A 25454-nucleotide genomic window follows, 5' to 3' on the forward strand; every position below is an offset into this window, starting at 1 on the left:
TTTCTCAATCTACTCAAATGTCATGATCTATTCTTTCACTGTATTGTTGATCTGTCATTTCAGTCATATCCAATTCTGCATGACCCCATTTAGGATTTTCTTGGCAAAGACACTGGAGTAGTTTGCCATTTCCTTCTCTAGTTTTTTTTACAGATGAAAAAACTGAGGACATAGAGTTAAATAACTGTCCAGCATCACATAGGTAGTAAGTATCTGAAGCTGAATTTGAACACAGGAAGATGAGTCTGAGTCGATCTGACTTCAGACCCAGCATTCTATGCATATGGTGTCACATAGCTGCCCATATGTGGGAATGGTTACCCTCAATCTTGCCATCACCCAGTATCCCATTTCTGGTTTCAAGAACTTTAAATTTCCTTTCTCTGCTTATAATCTTTTACCATTCCAACCTTTCCTATGCTTTACTATCTCTAACTCTATTCTGCATTCTTGCCATGACCTCCAGGCCTTCCATCCCTTCAGTATTTTCCAAGGTCAAGATAGACTCTCTTCCTTCTGAATCTTGATCCCTTGGTGAACCAGGTCAGCTCTGCACTATCTTCTACTCTTAAATCTCGTGTTCTATTGTCCTGTAAATTGATCATGATTGCCAAACCCCAACCCTGAATTATTCCTACTAACCTCCATTGCTGCTAATAATATATTATTGAATGGAGCTAGAAATCATATTATTGATGTGGTCTATTTACAAATGTTTATTACTTAACTAAGCCTTTTCTTCTGCAAGAAAATCCTTCTATAATTCCCTATTTCCATAATCACAGCAAGTGATCAATCAATTAAATAAGCATTTATTAAGTGCCTATAATCTGCTAGACATTGTGCTAAATGCTAGGGATACAAAAAATGGTTAAAAACAAACAAACAAACAAACAAAAAACCCAGTCCCTGACCTCAAGGAGCTTACAATCTAATGGAGGAAGACAACATGAAAATATATACAAAGTAAGCAATGTATGAGATAATTAGGAAATAATTAACAGAGAAAAGACATTGGAATTAAGAAGGATTGGTGAAGGCTTCCCATAGAAGGTTGAATTTTTTTTGGAACTTAAAAAATGATAGGGAATTCAGAAGATAGAATTGAAGAAGGATACCATTTCAGAGAATGCCCGGAGTTGAGTGATGGAGTTTCTTGTTCCAAGAATAGCCAAGAAGCCAGTGTTACTGGACAAAAGGGTATATGTTGAGAAGTAAGGAATTAGAAGATTGTCAAGATGGGAAAAGGCTAAATTACGAAGGGCTTTGAATGCCAAACAGAACATTTTGAATTTGCTCCTGGAGGCAACATGAATTGAATGATTGGAGGTGACATAATCAGACGTGTGTTTTAGGAAAATCACTTTAGTGACTGAATAGAGAATGAATTGAAGTGAGGAGAGACTTGAGGCAGGTAGTCCCAACAGCAGTCTTTTGCAGTAATTAAGGGTAAGGAAATGGGGAGCTGCACTAGAATGGTGTCAGTATCAGAGGAGAGAAAGTGTAGTACTTGAAAGATGCTGCAGAGATGAAACATATAGCTCTTGGCAATAGATCTGATGTGGAATTGGAGAAATAGAAATAAAGGATGACTCCTAGATCGTAAGCCTGAGGGACTGAGAGGATGATTGCTCTTTTTTTTTTTTATAATTTTTTTTCACAGTATATATGCATGAGTAATTTTTTTAATAATATTATCCCTTGTATTCATTTTTCCAAATTATCCCCTCCCTCCCTCTACTCCCTCCCCTTGATGACAGGCAATCCCATACATTTTACATGTGTTACAGTATAACCTAGATACAATATATGTGTGTAATTACCATTTTCTTGTTGCACATTAAGTATTAGATTCCGAAGGTATAAGTAACCTGGGTAGATAGACAGTAGTGCTAACAATTTACATTCACTTCCCAGTGTTCCTTCTCTGTCCATCATTAATCAACTGGAAGTGAGTTGGATCTTCTTTATGTTGAAGATAGAGGATGATTGCTCTTTACAATAATAGAGAGTATAGGATGGGGGAAGGTCTAGGGAGAAAAATCTTGAATTCTGTTTGGATGTTTAATTTTCAGATGTGATACTTGAAAGATATGAGGTAGAAGGTCAGCTTAGTGATTAGAGTAAGAAATGTTGATTTGAGAATCATCAGCATAAAGATGGTAATTAAATGAATGGGAGCTGATGAATTACCAAGTGAAGTAGTATAGAGGGAGAAGAGAAGAGGACACAAGAGAAAACCCTGAAGGACCTTTAAATGTTCTTCTCTCTTTAAGCCTCTATCTTCTCTGAACCTCTAAGTTAAGGACTTAAGGAATCAGAGACCTTTCACTAAGAGATTGATATTCTCTCCCTCTTCTCCATTTCACATACCTTTGAAATCATTGATCATTATTTCAGCATCTTGCTTACTGTCTCTAATAAAGAACTGACTCTTCTTCTTGCTAAGGCCAACCCCTCTACATGAACCCTTCATCTCTTCTTCTATCTTCTCCAATAGATTGTCCCCATAATGATCCTCCCAGTCTCCAATTATTCCTTATCTATTGATTTTTTCTCTTCTGCCTACAACATTCTCACATCCTTCCATACTTAAAAAAAAAAAAAGACCGACTTGATCTGACCAATTCCCACTATTTATCATCTTATATTTTTTCTTACCTTCTCAGCTGAACTCTCTGGAAAAAAAAAACCCAAAAACCCCAAACAATCTCTACTTCCTTTTCTCTTATTGTAGTTGTCATTTTTTTTCAGTCATTCTGACTCTCTCAAACTATCTTGGCAAAAATATTAGAGTGTTTGCCATTTTGTTCTCCAGTTTATTTTATAAATGAGAAAACTGAGGCAAAGAGGGTTAAGCAACTTGCTCAGGCCTTCAGGGCTGGTGCTCTTAACTGCTGCACCACCTAGCTGCCCCTGTCATGGTCATCTTAAAGAATGAAGGACAAGGATCAACTAGACAGTGCAAGAATAGTGCACTAGTACTGGAGTCAGGAAGCCTGAGTTCAAATTCAGACCCAGAAACTTACCATTTACTATCTATGTGACTCTGGGCAAGTCACCTATCTACAGTTACCTTCCTCCCTATCCCCAAATAGAGAGACAACAAAGGATAAGTAACAACTTCTTTGAGGAGCCCTTTTTTTCTTTGTATCTATCTTCCTTTCTTTTTCTTTCTTTCTTTTTTCCTTCATTCCTCTTTCTTTTTCTCTTTCTCTCTCTTTCTTTCTCTCTCTCTTTTTATTTCTTTCCTTCCTTTCCCTCTTTCTCTTTCTTTTCCCTTTCTCTCCTTCTTTTCTCTTTCCTTTGCCATTTCTATCTTCATGACATCTCTTAGAGAGATGGAGAGTCTTTCTCCATTCCAGTACTTGGCACCCTAATTCAGAATGTTATTACTTCTAGCCTAAATTACTCTAAAGGCCACTTAATTAGCCTAGTTGCCTCTATTCTACCTCTCTAATCTATCTTCCATGCAGCTGCCTAGGTGATCTGAAATAAACATATCACTGCATCTCTACTCACATAACTCCCATTTTTCCTTATTACCCTGACAATGAAATATCAACTCTATTTGACAGGTAAGGCTCCTCAAAAAGTGATCCCTTTTTATCCTTCCAATCTCTTCTCACATTCTATGATTCAGGCACACTAGCCACACATGCATAATTCCAGCAATTAACTCCATGGTTTTTGTACTAGTTGTTCCCCATGAATGGAATATTTTTTCTTTTTTTCATTTTTAATATTTTGTTTTTCCCAAATTACATATAAAAACAATTTTTAACATTTGTATTATTTTTTTTATCTTCCCTTCCTTCCCTTCCCTCCCCTCTCCCCTCCCTAACTCAGTAAACAATCTGATATAGGTTATAGATGTAAAACATTGCATTCAATCATGGAAAACATTTCCTGAATGAAATATTTTCTGTCACCTCTCCCTCTTAGAGTCATTTTCTTCCTTCAAGACTCAGCTCAAACACCACTCCCCACAGTTACTGAGCCTTTTACTCTAAAGTTACTTTGTATCTATTTTGAATAATTTTGTATACCATTTATGTATAAAATGTTGTTTCCTCCATTAGAAAGTAAGCTCCTTAAGGGCAGGCACTGGTTTAAATTTTTCCTGATACAAAGGGATATATGTTATTGACAAGTCTGGGTGGTCTTAAATTCAAATTCAGCTTCAGATACTTATTAGCTGTTTGATCCTGGGCAAGTCATTTAACCCTATTTGTTTCCTCAACTGTAAAATAAGCTGAAGAAGAAAATAATAAATCGTTCAAGTATCTTTGCCAAAAAATGGGGTCACGAAGAGTCACACAATTGAACAACAACAAACTATATCAATTTTTTGCATAACTAGTTATTGCATTCTTTCCCTATTTTACTGGAAGCTTTTTGAAAACAAGGACTATTTATTTTTCCATGTTTAGCACAGAGTAATGATATAGAATAACATATGTAAAGCACTTTGTAAATAACATAAATATTGGTTATTATTATTATTATAGATGTTTAATAAATGCTTGTTGCTTGACTGACTCCCAGCATTGTTCCATAAGCCTCTCATTTTAAATATAGGTTATTTTAAAATCTTCAGTGCAAGGTTTAAGCCACTTCTCTGAAGGTACACAGTTGAAAATGCAGCCCTTTAGATATAAACCCTTCAATCATCTCATATGAATTAATTGCATTAATTCAAATAATAATACAATAACTCACAGTAGCTCACATTCACATACTGTTTTCTTCATAATAACTCTGTGAGGCTGATGGTACTAGCATTCTCCAAATTTTACAGATAAGGAAACCAGACCTCATAGAGCTTAAGAAACATACCCAAGGCCACATTGTAGATTACCTAAGGTTAAGTGACAGGGTGAGAAAGCCAGAATTTGAATCCATGTCTTTCCTGACAAGTCCAGCATTCTTTCCTCCCTGGAGTTAACTATACTAAACTATTCTGCACAACTGGGATGTCCTATTATACTTGAAGAGAAGCTGAAAGGGACAGTTTGACCTTATTTAGATTGTGTTTTATTTAGGCAGTTCTTTAAAACCTCTGACTTTTAGCTTCATGATTCTCATACCTTTCCATACAGAAACCTTTTTTTTTAATTGTAGATTTAGTTTACCTACATCTTATTTTATTTTTTTAATATTACATGCAAAGTTAGTTTTCAACATTCATCTTTTCAAAACTTTGTGTTTCATATTTTTCTTCCTTTCCTCCTACCTGCCCCAAGACAGCAAGTCATCTAAGTTAAACTTGTGTACTTCCTAGCTGTGTGATTCTGGGCAAGTCACTTAACCCTAATCGCCTCAGCAAAACAAAAGAAAAGATAAGAAAAGATAAGAAAAGAAAAATGCAGTTCTTCTGAACATATTTCCATATTCATCCTCATATGCAAGAAAAAAAAAATCAGATCAAAAGGGGAAAAAAAACAAGCAAACAAACAACAACAACAACAAAATGAAATTACTGTGCTTTGATTAACATTCAACCTCCATAGTTCTTTCTCTAAATGTGAATAACTCTTTCCATCATAAGTCTATTGGATTTGCCTTGAATTATCTCTTTGCTGGAAAAAAAAAATGAAGACTATAACAGTTGATCATCACATAACCTTGCAGTGGCTGTGTACAATGTTCCCTTGGCTCTGCTTATTTCACTTAGCATCAGTTCATTCAAGTCTTTCTAGGCTTTTGTGAGATCAGCCTCATGAAGGGACCTTCTTGAGGATCCCCCAAGACATGGCATCATAGGTTTTCACATGAAGGGGCCTGTGAGATCACACCTTCTTTTATAAAGAGAGAACCTGCATTGTGACTTGATTATAGTTAAATAGCTTCTAAGTATGTAGTCCTCTTTCTGCAAATCTAGTGAGCTCACTGTTAATTAACTGTTAATCTCTCTGGACCTTAGTTTCCTTCACTGAAAAATGAGTAAGTTGGACTGGAGGGCTGAACAATTCTTCCATCTCTAAATCAGAGCTTTTTTAAAGCTCAAAGGGTCCATATGGGCTAAAAATGTTTGTGGAAGTCCTTTGTGGCTAGAAACTAGAAAATGAATGGATGTCCATCAATTGAAGAATGGTTGGGTAAAATGTGGTATATGAATGTTATGGAATATTATTGTTCTGTAAGAAATGACCAGCAGGATGATTTCAGAGAGGCCTGGAAAAACTTGCATGAACTGATGCTGAAAACCAGGACATCACTCATTATACACTTCAACAACAATACTATATGATGATCAATTCTGATGGACATGGCTCTCTTCAACAATGAGATGATCCAAACCAGTTCCAATTGTTCAATAATGAAGAGAATCAGCTACATCCAGAGAGAGAACTATGGGAAATGAGTGTGAGCTACAATATAGTATTTCCACTCTTTCTGTTATTCTTTGTTTGCATTTTTGTTTTCCTTCTCAGGTTTTTTTTTTACCTTCCTTCTAGATCTGATCTTTCTTGAGCAGCAAGATAATTGTATGGATATGCATACATATATTGTATTTAACATATACTTTAACATATTTAATATGTATTGATATACCTGCCATCTAGAAGAGGGGGTTGGGGGAAGGAGGGGAAAAGTTGGAACAGAAGGTTTTACATGGTCAATGTTGAAAAATTACCCATGCATATGTTTTGTAAATAAAAAGCTATAATAAAAAAAAAACCACTAGAAAAAAAAAAAAGAAAGGAGGAAATATATGATTTCAAAAAGACATGGGAAGATTTTTATGAAGTGATGTAAAGAGAGCAGAACCAGAAAAACAACTGCATTGTATAACGCCAACGTTATAAAAAATAAATAATATTGAAATTTTTTATAAACTGAAAAATAAAAATAAAGCTCAAAGGGTCTTTTGACATCAATAAGTTCCACATTTTTATTTTACAAATGAGCAAACTGAGGCTCAGAATGGTTAAGTGATTTGCCAAGTGTTGCCCATCTGGTATTTAGGATCATAGATAAAGAGTCGGAAGGAACCTTAAAAGTTAACCCTAGCACAAATTCAGGAAACTGAAGCTCAGAGACATTAATTAATGTGTCTAAAGTTATGTCAATCAGATGAGGCAGAGCTGGATTCAAACCCAGCATTCTTTTCTACTATCTTACCATTTAAAACAAGTCATTCTGGCTTTAAGTCCAGTATAAATATTAAGAGCTAATATTTACATGGCATTTACTATGTGCCAAACACTTTACAATAATTACCTCATTTAATCCAAACAACATCTCTGGTAGGTAGGTGCTATGATTATTATCATTTTGCAGATGAGGGTACTGAGGTAAACAGGGGTAACGTTACTTGTTCAGTATCATACCAAATGTCTGAAGTCAAATTTGAACTCATATCTTCCTAACTCTAGACCTGGTACTCTATTCATTGTGCCCCTATACACTAGGGGATGATCCCTCATAATTTGTGATACTGATTACTACGTCTAGACAAGTCACTGTGTGATTCTTGGCAACTCATCTAACCTCTTAGACCTCAGTTTCTTGCCTTTTTAAAATGGCTAATAATACTTGTATTATCTAACCCACAGGATTGTTACAAGGAAAGTGTTTTTCAAACCTTAAAGCTTATATAAATGTGATATATTTATTTACATAATTAAACTATAAATGAGATGCCATCAAACTGTAAATCCTATTAGACAAGAAAGGTCTGCGAGGTCATTTAGTCCAATACCTTCTTTTACAGAAGGGAAACTTCAACTCTGAAGGTTAGGTGACTTGCTTATGATTACATAGATTGTAAGGTAAGTATCGGTCCAAAATTTAAACTGTATCCTCTAACTTCTAATCTAGTCAACTTAACCATTGAGTGACATTAGATAAGAAATCATGTTCACCTGCACTGGAAGTTCTCTACAGAATATTATGCCTATTATTCATTTGCCTTTACAAATATTGTCATGGTATAAATTTTTTTGGCACTGACGTGTATCTATTTGGATTTCAATTTCCTCCTCGACAAAATGAGAGGATTGGATTAGATGCCAATAGGGACCTTTCTAGTTTTAAAACTCTGATTTTATTATCATTTATTTTGTGAAATTGCCTTAGTTTTGTTTTTGACCCTTTACAACAATATCCATATAGAAAGGAAATAAATAAGGAAAATGACCATTTTTAAGGATGTACTATATATCAGACAGGGACAATTAGGTAGCTCAGTAGATAGAGTGCCAGGCCTGGAGACAGACTCATTTTTCTTGGTTTAAATCTGGCCTTAGATTTAGCTTACTAAATCTATGTGACCCTGGACAAGTCATTTAAGCTTGCTTAATCTTACACATATGAACTTGGAAACTGCACAGCACATAAGGGCATTGGGACACATTCCTCTAAACTACTAGCTTTTTAAAAATACAAAGGAGATATGTTCAGCAAGATCAGGATTACCGATCCAGTATTCTCTACAAAGGGACATCTCCAAGTAGGAAAAATGACTACTTAATCATGGTGGCTTGTGCCAAGATTTGTATCATTGAATGAGTCTCTGGTTTTACCTTCAGGAATCTGAGTGAGCAGGAGATGTCCCCAGGTATAAGGCCCTGCCAGTGATCTACCCTAACTCAGTGCACTCTCCTGGGGAAGCAGCATCACAATTTAGAGGGAGCTTCTAATGAGATGATTCTCTATCAATTTAGCAACTTCTAGCCTAAGAGTGTTGCCTGGGACACTGTGAGCTTCAATGACTTTTGCAGAATCAAAAAGCCTAGCTACCTGTTTGTATCCAGTTCAAGTTTCCTTGACTCCCAGACCAGCTATCTACCTACTGAGCCTCTCACAGTAAAAGAACATATATCATAAATACCATAAATCATTGCTGTACTACATTTACTGTCATGAGATGTTAGGTTTTTGAGATGGAGAAGATGTCTTTCTTTCCTAACCCTTCATTTTACAATTGAGGCCCAGAGAGGAGGGGTGACTTGTCCCAACTTACCCAGTATTAAGTGGTAGAACCCAGTATTGAAGCCCAAGTCTACATACTACAAATTTAAAACATTTTTACATTACCATAGAAAAAAGGAAATCACGATGATGAGCAGCTAAAACCTCCCCGATTCACTGCGAATTCACTGTATTAATCTTGCTTTTGTTTGATTTGAATTTTGTCTTCATTGAAAAAAAATTGATGTATTTATGTAGAAACTGTATTAAAAATAATTTTCATCATTCCCTTCCCATCCTCCCTGAGAATGCTGTTTCCTCAACCTTCCCAACATCCCACAGTTGGGAAAGCTTTGGTGTATAAAATTCAAGGATCTTAAAATGTTTCAAACTATACATCCAAACACAAGAGGAAGTCATTTCATTTTCTTTAAAAAAAAAAAAAAAAAAAGTAGCTTTTTATTTTCAAAATGTATGCAAAGCTAATTTTCAACTTTTACTCTTGCAAAACCTTGTGTTCCAAATTTTTTCTTCCTGCCTTCTCTTTACCACCTTCCCTAGCCCTCAAGTATTCTAAAATACATTAAACATGTGAAATTCTACACATATTTCCATAATTATCATGCTGAACAAGAAAAATAAGATCAAAAAAGGAAAAAAAAGAAAGAAAACAAAAGGCAAGCAAACAGCAAAAAAGGTGCACATACTATGTTGTGACCCTCATTTGATCTCCACAGTCCTCTCTCTGGATGCAGATGTCTCTCTCCATTACAAGTCTATTGGAATTGGTCTGAATCACCTCATTGTTAAAAATAGCCAAGTCCATCAGAATTGATCATCATATAACCTTTATGTTGCTGTGTACAATGTTCTCCTGGTTCTGCTCACTTCACTTAGCATCAATTAATGTTAAGTCTCTCCAGGCCTTTCTGAAATCATCCTGCTGATCATTTCTTACAGAATAATAATATTCCATAACATTTATATGCTATAACTTATTCAGCCATTCTCCAGCTGATGGATATCCACTCAGTTTCCAGTTCCTTGCTACTACAAAAAGGGCGACTACAATCATTTTTGCACATGTGGGTCCTTTTCTCTTTTTTATGATTTCTTTGGAATACAGGCCCATTAGAGACACTGATGAATCAAAGGGTATCTACAGTTTGATAGCCCTTTGGGCATAGTTCCAACTAGTTCTCCAGAATGGTTGGATCAGTTCACAACTCTACTAACAATGTATTAGTGTCCCAGTTTTCCCACATCTTCTTCAACATTCATCACTATCTTTTTTCTGTCATCTTAGCCAATCTGAGAAGTGTGTAGTGGTATCTGAGGTGTCTTAATTTGCATTTTTCTGATCAATAGTGTTTTAGAGCATATTTTCATATGACTAGAAATGGTTTTCATTTCTTCATCTGGAAATTATGTGTTCATATTGTTTAAGCATTCATCAATTTGAGAATGGCTTGTATTCTTATAAATTTTAGCAATCTCTATATATTTTAGAAATGAGGCCTTCATCAGAACCCTTGGATATAAAGTTTTTTTCCCCACTTTTCTGCTTGAGAGGAAGTAATTTTATCACTGTTCCATGGGCAAATTTAAATTTAATCCTCCATAAATCCTTTTCAGTTCTTACTGATCCTGATATGCATGCTATTTCTAAATAATTTTTAATAGTTTGTGGACATTGGGACATCTTCGGAGCTCTTTAAGGACTGAAATTGCTCCTTAGAAGGATGACGCGAAAAGACAGAATGACCCTGAAGACAACCCACTTAATACTCCAAATGTGGTTCTGAAAAAAGAAAAAGAAAAGAAAAAAAAAACACAATGAAACATCAAATTGATAGGAATCCAGGAACTTATTGGGAAATAGCAAAAAGAATAGGGGAAAGGGTATTGCTCATCCCCTCCTCTTTTAAATTCAGATAATCACCTGATGTACTTTTCTGATAAAATTTTTATGATGATCATATATGAGCAATTAAAATGGAATCATCCTGAAAACAATTTGTAAATGCCAAAGTCCATTACAAAAGCAAGAAAATAACAATTCATATTTCTATTGGACTTTAAGGTTAATAAAACATTTTCCTTACAAACCTATGGGATAAATAATATAAGTATCATTATTACTTGTTGTGGTTCATCCTTTGTATTTAGAGGACCAATGATGTTAGGGTTGAAGTACAGTATGTTTGGATGCAAATGATCAGTCCAATACAATTTAGAAGGCACTATCATAGATTGGGCACAAAATAGTCCATTTGAACATTTGGGATGGAAATATCTCTACATTTGTACATCTTTCAGGCTATGAAGGCAGCAAAAGTAGAAAATTGGAGGACTTAGAGCCTGTCATCTACCACATCCAGAGCCAGTTATCTTGACTTTTGTCTTACATTGGACTTCAATAACTCTGGAAGAGACAGTGAGGTTGATGACTTTGTGCAATTTTACATTTAAATCCAATTCACATGCAAGTCTAGATATCACTCATTAACCACTATTATTTTTCATATTTTATAGATGTGGAAATCATTTAAAATTCTTCAAAATCTGGCTCATTACTCCAGATTGATTTTACATTATTCTTCAACTCACCTGGAACACTTGCTGTCCTCCATACAAGATATTCTTTGACTCCTCTCTTGTCCCTTGCACAGGTGACCCCCCTTTTTTTGCTGGAAAAGCCTTCTCTTCTCACCTGTTTCTCTTAGTATCCCAGGATCTCATTATCTTCTTTCCAGGTTTGGTTCAAATGCCATCTTCTCCAAAAGGCCTATCTTGACCTCCCCAAGTTAATAGCTTCTGCTGCACCCCACCCCTCAAAATGACTTCTTATTTATTCAGTATGTGTTTTGTATTGTCTCCTCTATGTTCATATTGTTCTCTGACAACAGAATAAAAGTTTCTCAAGGATAGGTACTGTTTTCTTTTTGTTTTGTAACTCCAGTGCTTTGCCCAGGGTCTCATACAGAGAAGGCATTAATAATTGAATGAATTAACCTTATTGAATGAATTAACCACGATGCTATTCTGCTCACACAATATCAGTAGCTATCTGTTGCTTTTAGAATAAAGTATTTCAGCTATTGTTTAAAACTCTACAGAATCTGATTCCAATTACCTTTTGAGTCTTGCTTCCTGTTACTTCCTATCTTCTATCCTCATACACAATCTTCCAGAAGTAACAACAGCTCCTACATTGCTCCTACTGCTTCTATGTGGCCTTTTGGTTATATGGCTTAAATATTATTTCCTTAAACCTATAGAAATGTACTATGGCACCATGCTAATTATCTAGTAAGGGAATCCAATATCTTAATTTGTCAGTCTAAGCTTTTAATTTGTAAATGCCAAAGTCCATTACATAACAAAAGTTAAAATATTTTCCTCACAAATCTGTGGGATAAATAATGTAAGTATCATTATTCCTTGTTATTGTTCATCCTTCATATTCAGAAGACCAGTGATGTTAGGGTCAGGGTACAGAGTGTTGGAATGCAAATGATCAGTCCAATACAAGTTTAGAAAGCACTATCATAGGTCATACAGCCTTTTTCTTGCTGCAGTATCCCCAGTGGCCATCAGAGGACCCTCAGACTTGTAGGATAGGCAGCTTCACAGAACACCTTGGATTAACTTATTGGCTGTATCCAAATTAATCTTGAGACTAAAATGAACTGTTGCTCAAAATATCAAAATCAAAATATATTGTCTATCAACCTCAGAGACCCACACATACTGCAAGTTCTATGTACTCAGTTCAAAGGTTTAGTTGATATGATTATATAACTTATTGTGCAATGAATAAAGTAAAAAAAAAAAAAAAAGGTAAATAGACTAAACATTCTTTTTTGGTGATATGTCTTCAACCATCTCTTGTTCCTTCTTCAAGTTGCCCTTCCAGATTGTTAGGTATATCCTAAAGAATCTTGACTTCACATAGTTATGACTCATGGAAATAAAAGACAAAAGGGCATCTCAGGACCATGAAAAGAAAAATTATCTTTTACATACTGGTCCACTTGGAGTCATAATTATAGGTAGTCTCTGCAATTCTTTTACCTTCTCTCAGTAACTACATTGACTCATCCCAGGCTACCATATGAACTCTTAAATTCAGAAATTTTCTTGACTATGCTAGCTTCCAGCTATGGTATTGCGACTTTGGGGTAGTTCTTGACGTAATGGACCACTTCTCTTGTTGCTATCCACATTTCTCCCTTTGGTTCCCAATTACCAGTTGCTCTCATATCTGAATTGCAAGACAGTGGAAAGAACATAGAAGACAAAATGGCTTCTACCCCTTTGAAAATAAGTACACACTGAGATATTAGGAAAGGCAGAGAACTCCCTCCTGTGCTAGGCTCATTAAAAAAATAAATTCTGCTACTCTCTATTTTGGTGAATCAGTTGACCAGACTGAAGGAAAAACAACAAATCAAAGAGATAAAATGGAAAAACAAATTTTCCTGGACTACTCACTCAGCTCAAATGTAGCAGCCTTTGTGTGTGTGTGTGTGTGTGTGTGTGTGTGTGTGTGTGTGTGATGTTAAAAAATTGGAAAATAAGGATATTTCCATCATCCAGGGAGTAGCTAAACAGAATTTTGTTATACCCATAAGTAAGGAGGGAAAAATTATTTCAAAGAACCATGAAAAGATGCTGAATAAGATGTGCACAACAAGAACAGTTAAAACAGTAATATTTTTTAAAAATAGTTTTGGGGGCAGCTAGGTGGTGCAGCCTTGAATTCAGGAGGACCGGAGTTCAAATCTGGTCTCAGACACTTAACACTTCCTACCTGTGTGATCCTGGGCAAGCCACTTAACCCCAGCCTCAGAAAAAAAAAAAAAAAGAAAAATAGTTTTGATAACTTTTATAAACTAATGAAGAATGAAATGAACAGTGTCAGAATTATTATTACTTTTTTTTTGGTAAGGCTATTGGGGTTAAGTGACTTGCCCAGGTTTGAGGCCAGCTTTGAACTCAGGTCCTCCTAGGGCCACTGCTCTATGCACTGCACCATGTAGCTGCCCCTCTAGAACTATTTCTATAATAACAACAACATGAAGACCACACTATGAAAAACCTCAAATGATCCTTTAAGACTTGCCAGGCACTTTACCTATATTATTTTGGTTAATCTTTATAGCTCCATAAATAGATGCTCTCTCCATTTTACAAGTGAGGACATGGAAGCTGATTGGCTAAATGACTTGCCCTAATCTACATGGCTATGAAGTATCTCTGACTACATTGGAATTTCTGCCAAATCCTAATTCTAACCCACTGCTCTCATGGCTTGGATAGCTCAGATGCTAGCAGTTCTGTTCCTCTCAATGACAATGAGCACCACCAGCCCTTACCATCTGCCTTGCCACTCTCTTTTAAGGTTCTCCTATATGCCTATAGTTATGTTCCTATGGTCTCTATACCTTGCAGTGCCCCCATCACTTCCATTTAACCATTTAACTGGGTCAGGAATCAGAAAAAAACTGAGTTCAAATCCAACCTTACTTGGATTTGACACTTACTAGCTGTATGACCCAGAGTGAGTGACTAATCATCCCTGTTCCTCAGTTTTGCCAACTGTAAAATGGGGATAATAACAGCACCAACCTCACAGGGTTAGTGTGAAAATCAAATCTGATATTTGTAAAGTGCCTGGCACATAGTAAAACACTTTCCTGCCTCTTTTACCTCATGCTTAGGAAGGTTCTCAAGCAGTCAACAAGTATCCCCCTTTTAAAAGAAGTGCCCTCTTTTTTGAAATTCTTTGTCCAGTCTGGTACTTCTATGGGAAAGTAAAGTTTGTTTTTGGAACTGCAGGAAAATAAATTTTGTTGAACCACTAGAGGGCACCGTTGACCAGAATAACAAAATTTGTATTTTGGGGAAATGACTAATTTAACTACCCTCAGTTTCTTCATTTGTCAAACGAAGGGGTTCAATCAAATGTTTCCTTCTAGCTACTTGAGGGCAGAGATTCTCTGCCCCTTAATAAATGTTTATTGGCTGACAGTGCTAATTGGCTGACTTTCCCAAGTCAATTTTTCATTCTTACCACTATGACTAATTCAGAGCATTCCCTTACTCAAAACCCTCTCTGGCTCCTCAATGCCTTATCTGTAGATGAGATCCATACTTAGCTGACATTCATGTCCTCCCAATCTAGACCCAATCTTTGTTTCTATTTTTATCTCCTCCAATTCATTTTCTGCTTTATTTAAGTCTACCTCATCTTATTTACCTTTCTTTGATTACATTGAACACTTTCACAATATTTTTTGTCTTATTGGGTCCTTTCCCTCTATCTCTGACATCTCTGATAGAGCAGTGATATCAGTGGCCCAAAGGGAATGTATTTTAGACGAATACTTTCTCAATTTCTGGAATTTACCCTTGCAGTTCCTTAGCCTAGGATATTCCTACCACTTAGCTCCATCAGTTCTCTGCCTTAACATGCCTCACAGAATTGCTACAAAGGGTTCCTACAAAGCACAGTCCAAGCACTATCTGCCACCCAGTTCTTTCCCGATCTTAACCCCCCCCTAAATTTTAGTGCTCTCCCATCCCTGAAAATCACTTTATATTGACTTTGTATATGATGCATAAATTTCTCTGTATACATGTGGTTTCTCCCTAGTGTAATGTAAGTTCTTTGAAGGCATAATTTTCATTTTTGTCTTGCTCTTATTTGCACTTAGCTCATTGCCTACAAAAGCAGGCATTCAACAAATGTGCATTGAATAGCATTGAATCCAAATGTACCCATTCTTCAAAATTCAAGTCATTTTTCCCATGGATATATGTCTGCAAGGGATTTGGGGGAGGTGAATTTAACATCCCTCATTTTCAGAGAAGGAAACTGATTCCCAGATAGGTAAAGTGAAGTGATTTGCCCAAGACTGTAAGTAAATGACTAGTAAGTGGCAGAGCAAATAGTTGAATTCAGATTTCTTTTGTGAAAAAAGTTATCTCAGTCCATCATTTGCCAAATGTAATAATTTTTAGTCATATTTAAAATTCATGAAATCCTCTCCAGACATAAATATTTATTAATTTCTAAATTGTTTCACTCACTTTAATGGCAATTAAAATTTAATTAATATAATAAAAATGTAAAACTCATTATTTTATAATCTTCAGTACAATTAAAATGGAAGTGAACTTTTTATTAACTGTTCAGGTGCAAAGAAACAATTCTGTTTAGTTTTCAGTTTTAAAAAATAGTTTCATCAATGTATTGATATTTTCATTTAATAAATAAGTAATAAATCTAATAATAAATAAATAATTTTTATTTCATTAAATAAAGATATCTAATCCAGCTTTCATTTAATAAAGATATTTTTGGGGGGGGAGTCCTTCCAAATCATTATATAGACTTAGTGGTTTCTCCCTATTCTGAATTCTGTCAATATTTATTGTCTCTATTACCCATCTGATGATGTATTTTGACTTTTGAATTTAATTCAACAAACGTTTATTATTTTGAAGCACCTGGTACAGTGCCTACACAAAGTAGATATTTAATATTTGTTGATTCAGTACCTATTATATGCCAGGCAATATAAAGATGGAAAATAACACTTCTGACCTAATCCTATCTCAAGAAGCTTGCCATCTAAAAGAGAATGTGTAGGAAGAGGGATATAGGCATATAAATAAGCAGGAAGGAAAAAGAAAGAAAAAGAAAGGGAGAAGAAGTATGTGTGGGTGTAGGTATATGGATGCATGTGAGAGAGAGAGACAGACAGAGAGAGAGAGAGGGAGGGAAGGATGAAGAGAGGGAGGGAGGAAGAGAGAGAAGAAAGAGAAAGGGAAAGGGAAAGGCAAAGGGAGGAATTTGAAGAGAGAAGGAGAAATCACTTTCAGTTTGTGGTGGCTACCTGAGTTGTATTCTTATCTCAGACACTAGCCAAATGATCTTGGGCAAGTCAATTAAGTATTTTAAACCTCAGATTCCCCCTCTGCAAAACTGAGTTAATAATAATAGTACAGAGTTCTTGAGAGGATCATGAGGTAATATATGTAAAGATATTATTTAGATAGCCCAGAGTCTCGCAGTTAGTAAATGTTTAGATGTGCGAGATGGCTGATTGGATATCTGAGGTATAGGAGAGGGAAAGAGGAAAATTATTCTGAGGTCAAGCAGAAAACAAAGTATCTGGAGAAGTGCAAAAGAAGGATCTGAAAGAAGAGGAAAGAGATGGATAATTAGATTGGATTGATAATACTTTGCTGGCTATTAAATTATTGTTTGAGGATTTGAACAGCTCCTGTTACAATCAAGGCTCAGCAGGAAATTGTTACTTACCAATTAAGACCAATGAACTTTATATTTTGAAAAGACATGAGATAGTAAGTCTCATCCAAGAGTCTTCAGAAACTGAACTCCTTCTGCCCCAGGAACTACCAAAAAGAAGAACAAAGCTTCAAGGACCTTGCTTAAAACAAGTATGGAAATTATAGGGGGTTTCATAGTGAGCCTACAGAATATTTGTCTACACCAAGGACATTTTGTAATCTGTCCTCCAGGAAAAGATGAAAGGATTTCAGGAATATATCTCCTCAACTGCTTACGAGAAGTTGTCTTCCTAGGGAACCTGTTGAAAGAAGTGCCTTGAGAAGGAATCAAAGAGGAATTAAAGTCTTATAATCAGACCTGAAAAAATAAAGATTCTTCCTCTTTCCCATTCTTTGTTTTCATTGGTCTCAGTGGACAAAACTAGGAGCTAAGACTGGAAATTTCAGGGAAATAGATTTTTTACTACCTATAAGGAAAAACAATTGGAGCTCTTTAAAGGTGGACTAGGCTGGCTCAAGAGATAGTGAGTTGGGTCCTATTCACTGTGGGCCTTCAAATAAAGGTAGAATGGCAATCATTTGTTGGGAATGTTGTAAAGGGGATCCCTGCATGGGTTGAATGGATTCCCTTTCAACTCTGAGATTCTGTGATTCAGAGAAGGGAAAGAAGGACCATTGATTGGAATATTCTTAAAACCCAAAATAAATGAAATGGCAAGTGAAAATTCATCTGTCCTCAGTGAATTTAATTACAATCTTTTCAATCACCAGGACCAGAAGAACTCTATCTCTATCTATATTAATTACATACATGTTATACACATATGTGTATCATATATGTGTATATATTAGATATACTTATATATGGGGGTCTGAGAGTTCAAGTGGTGATTCAGGAAGTGGTGTTGATAGTTTATTTTTTCTGGCACATTATTTACCTGCTGTTTCCTCTTATCTCTTCCTCAGGGTGCCTTGCTGATATGTTTATTTATGTAAATAAATACACATTTTGATACCTGTATATACATTAAGGTATATGTGCATATTTGTATGTTTATGCAAGTATATGTACATATGTATAATATACATAAGAATAAATACTATGTGTATACATATGTATTTCTTGATATACCTGTATACAACATGTATTCTAGTTAACATATACTTTAACATATTTAACATGTATTGGTCTACCTGCCATCTGGGGGAGGGGATGCAGGGAAGGAGGGGAAAAATTGTAACAAAAGGTTTTGCAATTGTCAATGCTGAAAAATTACTCATTATATATCTTGTAAATAAAAAGCTATTAAAAAAGATATATCTGTATACATACATGTATAAAATGTATGTATATATAAAATATGTTTATATACATATGTGTATATGTGTGTGCTTTATTTATATGTGTTTTATTTTAAGCAAGCACCCATGCATTCATGAGTCAAACCATCACTTCCTTTGAGATATCAGTGGATTCACCACAGGACTTTGAACCCAAGAGACATGAGAATAAAGTGCCCCTGGTATCCACAGTTCTTCTGTCCTGATCTCTATAGCCACAATCTCAGAAAGAAAGCTATGAGGAGAGGACCATGCAGCAACTTCTGCCCCTAACTCCTCAGAAATCCTAGCTATTCAAGACCCAGGAAACTACAAAGTTCTTGACACTATAAAATGGTTTGACATTAAAAAAAAAAAAAAAGGATAATAGTTTTATCAATGGAAATGACTTTAAAGGAGATACATTGTTCTTTCTTTTGCTGTTGTACCCTAAAACCATGGGATATTTACATCAGACCTGTTTCAGAAAACTCCTATGTATGTTTTCTCCCAAATTAGAGTTCTTTAAGAACAGGGGTTGTCTCAATTTTCCTATTTGTATTCTCAGAATTTAGCTATAGTAAATACTTAGGAATTGTTTTTTCCTTCCTTCTTTCCTTCCTTACTTTTTTCCTATATTTTTATCTTTAGGTACTAATAGCTGTTCCTATCATCTTCATGTCTCTTGTCAGTCACTTCTTAATTCCTTATAATCTGGATTCCAGTCTCTTCACTCAACTGAAATATGATTCCTGAAAGATGCCAATGATGTTCTAACTTCCAGAGAGCAAGAGACAGAGAAATCTGATTGCAGTTCTGAATGCCTCAATTTACTAAAGGCATTGGAAGAAGGCCTTCAAACATTCATAAAGTCTAAAAGACTCTGATGACATAAGGTCAGGAAGTTGGGCTTCATCTGGACCTTTAAGTGATTTGCAGAGTACAGACTTGGTCTAATAGAATGGAAATAAGTTGAAAAGATTTTTACACTTTAAGCTAGGTGGAGTTCAGGGCAACTAGATGGTGCAGTGGATATAGTGCTAGCCTCCAAGTCAGGAAGACTCAAATTTGGGCTTGAAGAGGTTCAGCTCCCCTTGATTCCCAGTCAGGGAGCCAAATGATGAGGTTTGGAGTTGTGTCCCCAAATGAAGAGGTTCAGCATAGGGCAGCGAGTTGTGGGAACCCTTTCTGTCGGTGCAGAGGTCCTTTGTAAAGGAATTTAAGAACCCGAAAAGCTAGAGTGGCAAAAAGAAGTTTATTATTGGCATTGGGAAGTCAGTCTTTGCTAAAAAGACTGAATTCCTTGGTGGCAAGGTCTCAACAGAGGGATATAAAGTTTTTAGCAGAAACATTTTCCATGACAGCATGGAAGCCTATTTTAGATTTCAAAGCTCTGATATTTCTTTGGGGTCACAATATAACTATTGTGGCATGTATGCATTTGTGTGATTATGAGGAAATCCATTAAAATAATTTATGGCTTGGAAAAAATAGGAACTGCATTAAAGGAGTTAATATATGTAAAAATTCTTTGCACTGTTTACAGAACCATACAAATGTCAACCACTGTGATTCTCAACTTGAATGACTGATAGAATGGTAGTGATAAGAAAGTCAAAGGAGAGTAGGTTTTAGGGAAGACTAGAATTGGTTCAGTTTGGGAAATGTTGAATTTGAGTTAGAAAGACATTCAAGGTGTGTGGAATAAGACCACTGGCTCAAATAAATCAAATGTATTAAGGAGATTTCTCAAGGCAAAAGCAGAAAGGAATTTTATTATGAGAAAGGTCATATCCCTCCCCATAAGCAGTTAGGCAAGGAGAGGCAAGGCCTAATTAACAGACAAGAATTATATAGGGGCCTGAGCTAATACTCCCTATAGGCTGGATCTTTGTCCTGATTAGCCAGGACAACCTCACATTCTAAGTCATAAATGAGGAAAAACTTTCAATCCAACCACATCTTTAGGATTTCTAAATTACCTTATATGGGAGTTTCAGTACCAAGGTAGCCCCAACTTAGTTTCACAAAGAAAAGGTCCCACTCCTTGTAAACCACGTGATTTCTGAGAAAGAAACATGGCCTGACCTTCATTCAATCTTTAGAACACTGTCTCTAGCCAACCTTCACTCGCTTTTTAGAATACTTTCTCCATCTTGTGAGACAGCTTTCACAGTTCACTCCATTGAAAGGTTCAGCAGGTAAGTGAAAAGACAGAACTGAAGCTCCAGGAAAGGAGTGAACTTGGATATACAGAATTAAGATTATACATGTGATAATTGTAGCTTTGGTAAGGAGGAGGTGAGAGAGAGGCAGGCAGAGAGAGAGTAAATTGAGAAGTGTGGCAAGGACAGAATCTTGGGGACATCTACATTAAAGGACAAGTGGGTATGATAAGAATAAAATCTTCCAGAATCCATTCCTACAGTCTTCATGTAAATTGGGCTAATTCTAAATAGGATCCCAAGATCTGTTTTTCCGGGAAGAGCTAAGACTTCCTGGTGGTCCCAGGCCAGGCTGATGTGACTTCTGTTACCTAGGAGCAGAAAAAGATCTGCCCTTGTGGAATCAGAACCTTTTAGACTTGGTGAATGTTTGCAGGCCCACCTTCTCCAGCAGCTGGTCAGATGGATTTCCATATATACCTAGTATGAAAATTAAAGAGCAGTTTTTTAAAAAACTATTGAATTACTCCTGAATGTCTCATTTCATTTCATTATCAAGTATAAACAAACTACCAAGGAACCTGAATGAATCAGCCCATGATTAGGGGTTAAATGAACCAGAGAAGGAAGAGAACCAAGTTCATGGAAACAAAGAGAAGGAAGACTATCAAGGGAGAGGAGATAGTGGTTGAATCAAATGCTAAAGAAAATTTGAATCAAATAATCAGAGGCATTGGATTTAGCAATTAGGAAGTCATTAGTAATTCTGACAAGACAGATTTCAATAGAATTGATGCGGTTTGGGTGGTCTAGATTCCTGGTGGTCTAGAGGTTAGTGGCTATAAGAGAGTTGTTAAGAATACTTTTTAAAATGGCTGCAAATTTTAGGTGTGAAAGAATTCACTCATCCCCGAATTATTAGTTGTAAAATGAAAGTTTACTGTTAGATACAAATCAGTTTACCAAGAGACTGACTTCTATAGTGGCAGATCTATGGAAAATGGAGTTTTGCACTGAGAGAATGCAGTTCTCAGTGAACAGAAGGGTCCTGAAAGCTGAGTGAGTTATCTGGGTCCAACTGCAAAAGACCTTAGTTTAAGGAAGCTGTTAGTTGGGGCTGGGACATCTCAGATCTCCCATTGGAATTAACAACATTTCAAAGGGGTGTTTTTTGACCAGGATTTCTAATTGAATCAAAGGCCTTGGCATCCTGGAAATATAACTTATCTAGGGAGGATATGCCCAGGAAGAATCTGAAAAGGGATCATAGATCAAAAGGAAATAGTTTCTTAAAGGGACCACAACCTGCTTCAGAATGATGGGCATGGAAACCAGATTGCAAAAAGCTGAGGGGAAGTAGAGATACTAGCTTGAGGAAGAAGAGAAGACAATAGATAGGTGTTAGCATAACTGAAGAACAAAGTTGATCTGGGAAAACAAAAGGTCTAGAATTTCAAGGGAAAAATGTGAATGAATGTGGCCTAGCTGTACCAGATCTAAAACTATATTATAAAGCATCAGTCACCAAAACCATCTGATACTGGCTAAGAAATAGAGAAGTTGATCAGTGGAATAGGTTAGGTTCAAAACACATAATAATCAATGACTATAGTAATCTAGTATTTGGTTAATCCAAAGACTCCAGCTTCTGGAATAAAAACTCACTATTTGACAAAAATTGCTGGGAAAATTGGAAATTAGTATGGCAAAAACTAGGCACTAACCCACACCTAACACCCTATACCAAAATAAAGTGGAAATGGATTCATGATTTAGACATAAAGAGTGTATTGTTATAAGCAAATTAGAAGAACAAAGGATAGTCTACCTCTTAGATCTGTGGAGAGGGAAGAAATTTGTGTCCAAAGAAGAACAAGAATACATTATGGAATGCAAAATGGATAATTTTGATTATATTAAGTTTAAAAGTTTTGTATAAATAAAACCAAAAGCAGACAAGATTAGAAAGAAAGCAATAAACTGGGGGGAAAATTATATCCAAGGGCATATCATTTCTAAAGTACTTAGAGAATTGACTCAAATTTGTAAGAATATAAGCCATTCTTAAATTGATAAATGCTCATATATTTGAACACACAATTTCCAGATGAAAAAAATTAAAATCATTTCTAGTCATATGAAAACATGTTCTAAATCACTATTGATCAAAGAAATGCAAATTAAGACAACTCTAAGGTACTACTACACACCTCTCATATTGGCTAAGATGACAAGAAAAGATAATGATGAATATTGAAGGGGTGTGGGAAAATTGGGGCACTAATACATTGCTAGTGAAGTTGTGAACTGATCCAACCATTCTGGAGAGCAATATAGAATTATGCCCAAAATGCTATCAAACTGTACATAACTGTACAAAACTTTGATCCATCAGTGTTTCTACTGGGTTTATATTCCAAAGAGATCTTTAAAAAAGGGAAAAGGACCCACATGTGCAAAAATGTTAGTAGCAGCTCTTTTTGTAGCAGCAAGGAACTGGAAACTAAGTGAATGCCCATCAGTTGGGGAATGACTGACTAAGTTATAGAATATGAATATTATTATTTTATAAGAAATGATCAGCAGGATGATTTCAGAGAGACCTGGAGAGACTTATATGAACTGATGCTAAATGAAGCAAGTAGAACCAGGAGAGCATTGTGCACAGCAATAGCAAGATTAAACAATGATCAATTTTGATGCTTACGCTCTTTGCAACAGCAAGTTGATTCAAGTTAGTTCCAATGGTCTTGTGATGAAGAGAGCCATCTGCACCCAGAGAGAGGTCAGTGGGGACTGAGTGTGGATAATAATGTATTATTTTCACTTTTTTGTTGTTGTTTGCTTGCATTTTGCTTTCTTTCTCATCTTTTTCCTTTTTTGATCTGATTTTTCTTGTGTAGCATGATAATTGTGAAAATATATATAGAAAATTGTACATATTTAACATAGATTACTAGCTGTTCTAGGGGAAGGGGTGGGGAACACAAGGTTTTACAAGGGTGAATGTTGAAAATTATCTATGCATATATTTTGAAAATAAAAAGCTTTTAAATTTTTTTCTAATCAATAAAAAGCCATTTTCTTCCCCTTCTCTATTCCTTCCTTCATCTATTAAAAAAAAAAAAAAAAGATCCAGTTACAAACATATATAGTCAAACAAAAGAAATTTTCATATTGGCTAATTCCATAAGAAAATAAGAGCCCAATAAGTAATCTGAATCAATTGCCTCTCCAATTGCCTCTGCCAAGAGGGCAGCCTGTTTCATTATAAGTTTCTGGAATTGTGACTGGTCATTGTGTTCATCAGAGTTCCTAAATCCTTCAAAGGTTTTTTGTCTTTACCATATTGTCATGGTATAATCTATCTCCTGGTTCTGCTCATTTCCCTCTGTATCACTTCATACAAGTCTTCACAGGTTCTCTGAAACCATTCCCTTCATCATTTTTTATGGCACAATACATCATATTTATATGCCACAACTTGTTCAGTAATTCAGTAATTATGGGCACCTTCTGAGATTCCCATTCCTTGCAATAAATATTTTTATATATCTTTAGGTAAAGTTAATTTTGTTCTCATTTAATCTCTCCACTAATCTGATCTCCCTCTTATTGCCACCTCTCCCTTTTCTTTTTCTCTTATTTCTCTGTTGAGTGAAATGTATTTCTGTGCCCAATTGTCTATATGCATATTTTCCCTGTCTTTCATCGTCATCAATTGGATGTCTCTTCTCTTCTTTTCATTGAAAAAAAAAATCATAAAAGAAAAACACCCAAAATCATTCTCAAGTATTCTGTCTCATTGGACTCTTTCTTTCCCTGAGGAAAATAGGATTCTGTATGGGTAGGGGATATGTGTCATTTCCACATATTCAAATGTAAATACTTTATTTTTTGATTAGTTTTTTTATTATCATTCACTTAAATTTAGTATTTTATGTTTCTCTTGATGCCTTCATTTTCATTTCAAATTTTCTCTTAAACTCTGATCTTTTCATTAGGAATAGTTAGACATCTTCTATTTTATTAAAGATCTATGTCCTCTAGTAAAATTATACTCAGTTTTCTGGGAGAGTTATTCTTGATTGTAAGTCTATGACCTTTCTAGTATGTTGTATTCTAGGTCTCCACTAGTGTAACTACTAAGTCTTTTATGATCCTGACTGATTCCTCAATGTTTGAATTCCTTCTGGCTGATTTTAATATTTCCCATTTCTCTTTGCAAAGACTACTCTCAACATTTGGAATGTAATTTCTCCTTGCCTCCATCTCTACTTTTAGAATTCCTTGCCTCCTTCAAAACTCAGTTCAAGTACTATCTTCAATTCTAAAATGAAACCTTTCTAAATCTTCTCCTAAATTACTTGTATCTCCCCCCTATCAAAATAGTTTTCATTTATTTATTAATTTTTCCCAGAAATTACCACATTACTAGATACATAGTGTCTATTTAAGATTTGATTAATTGACTAGTTAAGAACTGTGGCAGAATAGGGCTAAACTGCATAGGGAGGAGAACCTGGAATCAGAATAAGGACAAGAAATTTCACATAATCACCAGCTATTGATTCTCTTCTAATGCCATATTATATCATTGATTAGCTCTTTATTGCAATCTAATTTTTCATGTGAAAATGTTTAATTCTCCAACAAAGTTGTTAGCTTTTTGAGAGGTAGGAATCAATCTATGTTGCATGTATTTTAGTATCCAGCAAGAATTCA

General features: G+C 35.5%; 1 protein-coding gene across 1 annotated transcript in view; it reads left to right on the forward strand.

The window, feature by feature from the left end:
- Positions 1–25454, forward strand: part of CCL28 (C-C motif chemokine ligand 28) — a 31798-nt gene that overhangs the window by 4016 nt on the left and 2328 nt on the right.

Source organism: Sminthopsis crassicaudata, chromosome 1 (assembly GCF_048593235.1).
Source record: "Sminthopsis crassicaudata isolate SCR6 chromosome 1, ASM4859323v1, whole genome shotgun sequence".
NCBI classification, from domain to species: domain Eukaryota; kingdom Metazoa; phylum Chordata; class Mammalia; order Dasyuromorphia; family Dasyuridae; genus Sminthopsis; species Sminthopsis crassicaudata.